Consider the following 6642-nt stretch of genomic DNA (forward strand, 5'->3'; position numbering starts at 1 on the left):
TGTGGAACATTCAGATAGAAATATATTATGTAGAACAAACATGCCTCTGATTTGTAGAATAAGGAATCACCACATCAGCTCTAGTCATAGCATTTCTATCTGCAACATTCCACAACGTTTGCCTACCCTGAACGCAGCCCAGTTTATGCCTATGATCCTGTCTATCTATGTAGGTCTCATGTACAGAGATTAATGTGAGGAATTATTTTGTTTTTCAAAAAAAAAGTTTCTTCATTTGGGTTTTCTGAAATGAATGTTCTTCTCTCATTTTGAGGAGCATTTTCTCCCTTTTCAAATGTTGGAATGAATTTTGATTCTCGTTCTGAACAAGGTAATATTTACCTACATTTTTTACAACTTTATAATGCCCAGAAGAAAGACATGTTTTTAATCCACTACAATAACAATATATAGGTCTAGTACTGTATTAGCAAACCTTAACTGGCATTTTAACACTTTTAAACACTTTACATTGTGTTGCATTTGGAGCTGTATACAATATATTTCAGAGTTGTATGACTTTGCTCATCTATAAGCTCTTGACTAGTGTGGCAAAATTCCGGTAACTTTCCCAAAATTCCCAGGTTTCCTAGAAATCTTGGTCGGATTCTGGGATTTCTGGGAAACCTGGGAATCTTCTGAAAGTTAACAGAATTTTTCAGCACTAGTCTTGACTCCTGAGTACTGTTATTAACACATTGTTATGCCTTGGGTGACGATACCCCTGATTTTTGAAAGCTTTATTATTTTACTGAACTAAATGTAGGAAGTTCTGCAAATGCAAATGAATTGATGAAACGTATTTCTTTACAATACATATGGGGCTGGTTTCCCAAACCCAGATTAAGCCTAGTCCGTGACTGAAACAACCGTTCAATGGAGATTTTCATTTGGGATTTGTGTTTAATCCAAGCACTAGGCATAATCTGTGTCTGGGAAACCGGCCCCTAATTCAATAAGGAAATACATGGGGGTTTTGTCCTAAAACAACGCTACTGAAAACTGCCATTATGTTGAAAATACAAGTAATTTGTACTCCAATGATGTCTCAAATGGGAGGTAAACCATTCCTTGTCGTCACAATATGCACCGTATGTGAGATGTTACAATGTATAACAAACCACAAGGAAACAAGTCCTGTTCATGTTTCTTACACTAGTCTTTTACTTTTTATATGGCTATTTAAATACAAATTCTAAATAAAAGAAAATGGAATGTGTTTGTGATTCGTTTGGATTTTCATGTCATACATATAAGATTGCACACACCTCATGGAGAAAAGCAGTTTCTTGTAATATGATTACCAACAACTGCTAGTTAAAAAGGGCAAGTATCTTTTTTTTAAACTGAGGATTCTGTCTGTCTATCCTTTTAGAACACAGATCTCAATCTTGTCATAAAGTCATTGAGTGCTGCTATATCAAATGTCATCACAGTCCAAGGCACAATGAACATGATCTGAACAGAGAAAATAGATATAATGTATTGACAGTTCAGAACTATCATCAAGCAAACATAAAATACACACACGCACACACACAGTCACAGAACACACACAGGTTTTGCATGATACTAGTATCGTTTGGCTGGCTTTAGGACCATGCTCCGCATTGACATGATTGGTTGACGGTAGGTGAGGGCGGGAGGTTCTATATAAACACAAACTCACTTCCTTGACAACTTCCTTCACAACAGCTCTGCGCTGCTCAGCGAAGCGCAAGAAGTATGAATGCCCTGACTTCTGCAGAGGCCATATCACTGTAAATGCTGCACGGCCAATGCAGACATCAGATTGACCATGTAGCGCCTTTAAGAAAGCAGAGACCGTGCCAGTTTGCTTTGCCAGTCAGCCGTTAAGGCAGTGCGCCGATTAATTTACATTTGATGTCGGCATTTGAACTCGGCTTTATAAACCTTGTTGTAATCTGATAGCCAGGGGTTATTGAATTGGGAGGTGAGGGAGCTCTCCTTTTTGGTGACCATTTGAAACTCAAAGTTATTTTATAGCTATAAAAATATAGGCTGTGATAGCTTTGGGCCTAATTTATATTTTCATTCATTTACCCAGTAGGCTAGAGCAATGTTGGTTTCATGTATTGGTATGAAAATAAACACAACTGAACAACTCGCTATTTAGAGCATTTGCCAAAAATACATGTCCTGTTTTTGGCTTCAAAGACAATAACAATTGTAGGCTATAACAATGTACATTGTCATGCAGTGACAGAATGATCATTGAGATAATGCAAATCATTAATGATTTAGTTGTGCAAAAAAAATGTTTCTTCTTACTTTTCTTGCTGTAGGGCTAGTTCCTCATCATCCTCTGGCTGTATCCCTCATCCCTACCTGTAGCCTACCTGCCTCTGGTAGCATTTACACCTCACTCTGTCATTCTTGCTGGTCCATCTTCCTCAATTAAAATGAGATATTCTCACAGATCCATCTTTTTTGGCAAACGTCATTAAATATTGCTAAGTTATTTAGCTATAGTGTGGATGTAAGGCTGTTAAAAATAATAATAATAATAATTTACCCAGATAGTGCAACTACTGCATAGACAACATAATAATGTCAGACAGAGGGACAAACTGGCCTTGTTGGCTACTATGTTGCAATCGATATTCTCGGAGCCGCCTTGTTTATACAAAATGTTTCAATATTCTCAGAGCCAAATTGTTGATACAATGCTTCAATATTCGCAGAACTTTTCCCTTCCCTGTCGAATAATGCAAACAGGCTAATGCAAACATTTGCCGGAAGCACACGAGACAATCTTGGCGGGATGCACACGAGACAATCTTGGCGGGAAGCGCAGGAGACAATGACTGTCATTGCACACTGTATGCACCGTTCCACAACCGTGGCTTCATATAGCCTATAGCAAGGGGTTGGCAAACTTTTTCATGTGGAGTGCCAATTTACAATTGATCATAACATTTCTAAAGATCTGCTTGCCGGTTATGATTTTCATATAAGCATTGCAGTCTACCTAACTGTGCCCAAAAAATATATAACTGCCAACAAACTAAATAATTACACTGAACAAAAGATCAATGCAACATGTAAAGTGTTGGTCCAATGTTTCATGAACTGAAATAAAAGATCCCAGAAATTTTTCATATGCACAAAAAGCTTATTTCCCTCAAATCTGGTGCACAAATTTGTTTACATCCCTGTTAGTGAGCATTTCTCCTTTGCCAAGATAATCCATCCACCTGACAGGTCTGGCATATCAAGAAGCTGATTCAACCGCATGATCATTGCACAGCTGCACCTTGAGCTGCGGACAATAAAAGGCCAGTTTGGTAAATGCCACAGATGTCTCACATTTGAGGGAGTGTTGCCAGATCCTGATTGGTTTTCTGATCCACGCCCCTACCTCTACCTTTTTCTAAGGTATCTGTGACCAACAGATGTATATCTGTATTCCCAGTCATGTGAAATCCATAAATGAGGGCCTAATGAATTTATTTCAATTGACCGATTTCCTTATATGAACTGTAACTCAATAAAATCTTTGAAATTGTTGCATGTCGTGTGTTATATTTTTGTTCAGTATATACAGGTAAAAGTCAGTAAATTAGAATATTTTGAAAAACTTGATTTATTTCAGTAATTGCATTCAAAAGGTGTAACTTGTACATTATATTTATTCATTGCACACAGACTGATGCATTCAAATGTTTATTTCATTTAATTTTGATGATTTGAAGTGGCAACAAATGAAAATCCAAAATTCCGTGTGTCACAAAATTAGAATATTACTTAAGGCTAATACAAAAAAGGGATTTTTTAGAAATGTTGGCCAACTGAAAAGTATGAAAATGAAAAATATGAGCATGTACAATACTCAATACTTGGTTGGAGCTCCTTTTGCCTCAATTACTGCATTAATGCGGCGTGGCATGGAGTCGATGAGTTTCTGGCACTGCTCAGGTGTTATGAGAGCCCAGGTTGCTCTGATAGTGGCCTTCAACTCTTCTGCGTTGTTGGGTCTGGCATTCTGCATCTTCCTTTTTCACAATACCCCACAGATTTTCTATGGGGCTAAGGTCAGGGGAGTTGGCTGGCCAATTTAGAACAGAAATACCATGGTCCGTAAACCAGGCACGGGTAGATTTTGCGCTGTGTGCAGGCGCCAAGTCCTGTTGGAACCTGAAATCTCCATCTCCATAGAGCAGGTCAGCGGCAGGAAGCATGAAGTGCTCTAAAACTTGCTGGTAGACGGCTGCGTTGACCCTGGATCTCAGGAAACAGAGTGGACCGACACCAGCAGATGACATGGCACCCCAAACCATCACTGATGGTGGAAACTTTACACTAGACTTCAGGCAACGTGGATCCTGTGCCTCTCCTGTCTTCCTCCAGACTCTGGGACCTCGATTTCCAAAGGAAATGCAAAATTTGCTTTCGTCAGAAAACATGACTTTAGACCACTCAGCAGCAGTCCAGCTCTTTTTTTCCTTAGCCCAGGTGAGACGCTTTTCGCGCTGTTTCTTGGTCAACAGTGGCTTGACACGAGGTATGCGGCAGTTGAAACCCATGTCTTTCAAGCGTCTCTTGGTGGTGGATCTTGAAGCCCTGACTCCAGCAGCTGTCCACTCCTTGTGAATCTCCCCCACATTTTTGAATGGGTTTTTTTTCACAATCTTGACTAGGGCGCAGTGATCCCTATCGCTTGTACACTTTTTCTGACCACAGTTTTTCCTTCCCTTTGCCTCTCTATTAATGTGTTTGGACACAGAGCTCTGAGAACAGCCAGCCTCTTCTGCAATAACCTTTTGTGTCTTTCCCTCCTTGTGCAATGTGTCGATGGTCGCCTTTTGGACAGCTGTCAAATCTGAAGTCTTCCCCATGTTTGTGTAGGCTTCAGAACTGGACTGAGAGACCATTTAAAGCCCTTTGCAGGTGTTTTGAGTTAATCAGCTGATTAGTTTGTGGCACCAGGTGTCTTCAAAATGTAACCCTTACACAATATTCTAATTTTGTGACACACGGAATTTTGGATTTTCATTTGTTGCCACTTCAAATCATCAAAATTAAATGAAATAAACATTTGAATGCATCAGTCTGTGTGCAATGAATAAATATAATGTACAAGTTACACCTTTTGAATGCAATTACTGAAATAAATCAAGTTTTTCAAAATATTCTAATTTACTGACTTTTACCTGTATAGCTGGCTACTAGAGAGAGGCGCTGTCCATTCAGCACCATGCCACGGAGCTCCAACATGCCTACCTACCTCTACCGAGGCTCCGTCCATTTAGCGGTTCTGAATCACGGGCGCGGCCTTAGCTCAAAAGGCATGTGTAGATTTTCCTTTCGTGATTTTCGTCATTCTTTGGTCGAGTTTGTTTGTCTCCATGCGTCGTTGTCGATTGCAGGCCTGATGTAGGCTATGCCTTTTATTTCAATCATGTGTAGGATTTATCTGGCATTGTTTGCATTAGCGGTCAGCTGTTTTATTCACGGGTTGCTTTCACATTGATGTCGGCATTTGAAGTCGGCCTTGTTGTGACTTGATAGCGTGTATTATGCATCTATTTCATGTTCGCTGTATGCGCCGTTGCACAAGTAAATGAGTCAATGTATGAGGTTGAGTAGTGGTTGACATTGTGCACGCAGTTCCACATACCTTTAAAAACATATTGCGGTGATAATTAATGGCTGGGGTCATTTTCATTTGTTTTTGCTGTTCTCCAAAATAGCATTTGAGAGTTTTAAAACTATGTAGAAATGCAGTAAATGAGCTTCACATTCCTACAAAAAATCATACTTTGCCATATCCTAGGTTCAGTGGTTTAAAGTGGTCCTCTGTAGCTCAGCTGGTAGAGCACGGCGCTTGTAATGCCAAGGTAGTGGGTTCGACCCCCAGGACCACCCATACACAAAAATGTATGCACACATGACTGTAAGTCGCTTTGGATAAAAGCGTCTGCTAAATGGCATATTATTATTAAGTAAAAATACTTTAAAGTACTACTTAAGTAGTTTTTTGGGGTATCTGTACTTTACTTTACTATTTATATTTTTGCCAACTTTTACTTTTACTTCACTACATTCCTAAAGAAAATAATTTACTTTTTACTCCATACATTTTCACTGACACCCAAAAGTACTCCTGTTACATTTTGACAGGAAAATTGTCCAATTCACACACTTATAAAGAGAACATCCCTGGTCATCCCTACTGCCTCTGATCTGGTGGACTCACTAAACACAAATGCTTAGTTTGTAAATTATGTCTGTGTTGGAGTGTGCCCCTGGCTATCCGTCAATAAAAAAAATAAAATTAATTGTGCCGTCTGGTTTGCTTAATATAAGGAATTTGAAATGGTTTATACTTTTAAATTTTGATACTTAAGTACATTTGAGCAATTCCATTTACTTTTGATACTTAAGTATATTTCAAACCAAATACTTTTAGACTTTTACTCAATTAGTATTGTACTGGGTGACTTTCAATTTTACTTGAGTCATTTTCAATTAAGGTATCTTCACTTTTACTCAAGTATGACAATTGAGTACTTTTTCCACCACTGTCTAGGTTTAGCTGAACTGACGGCACTGGTACAGTAGAATACAGTCATTGTATAGTAGGCTATTCCCATATCCGGGTTATGAGACAGACAGCGT

This window comes from Coregonus clupeaformis, unplaced genomic scaffold (assembly GCF_020615455.1).
Source record: "Coregonus clupeaformis isolate EN_2021a unplaced genomic scaffold, ASM2061545v1 scaf0512, whole genome shotgun sequence".
Taxonomy (NCBI): Eukaryota; Metazoa; Chordata; class Actinopteri; order Salmoniformes; family Salmonidae; genus Coregonus; species Coregonus clupeaformis.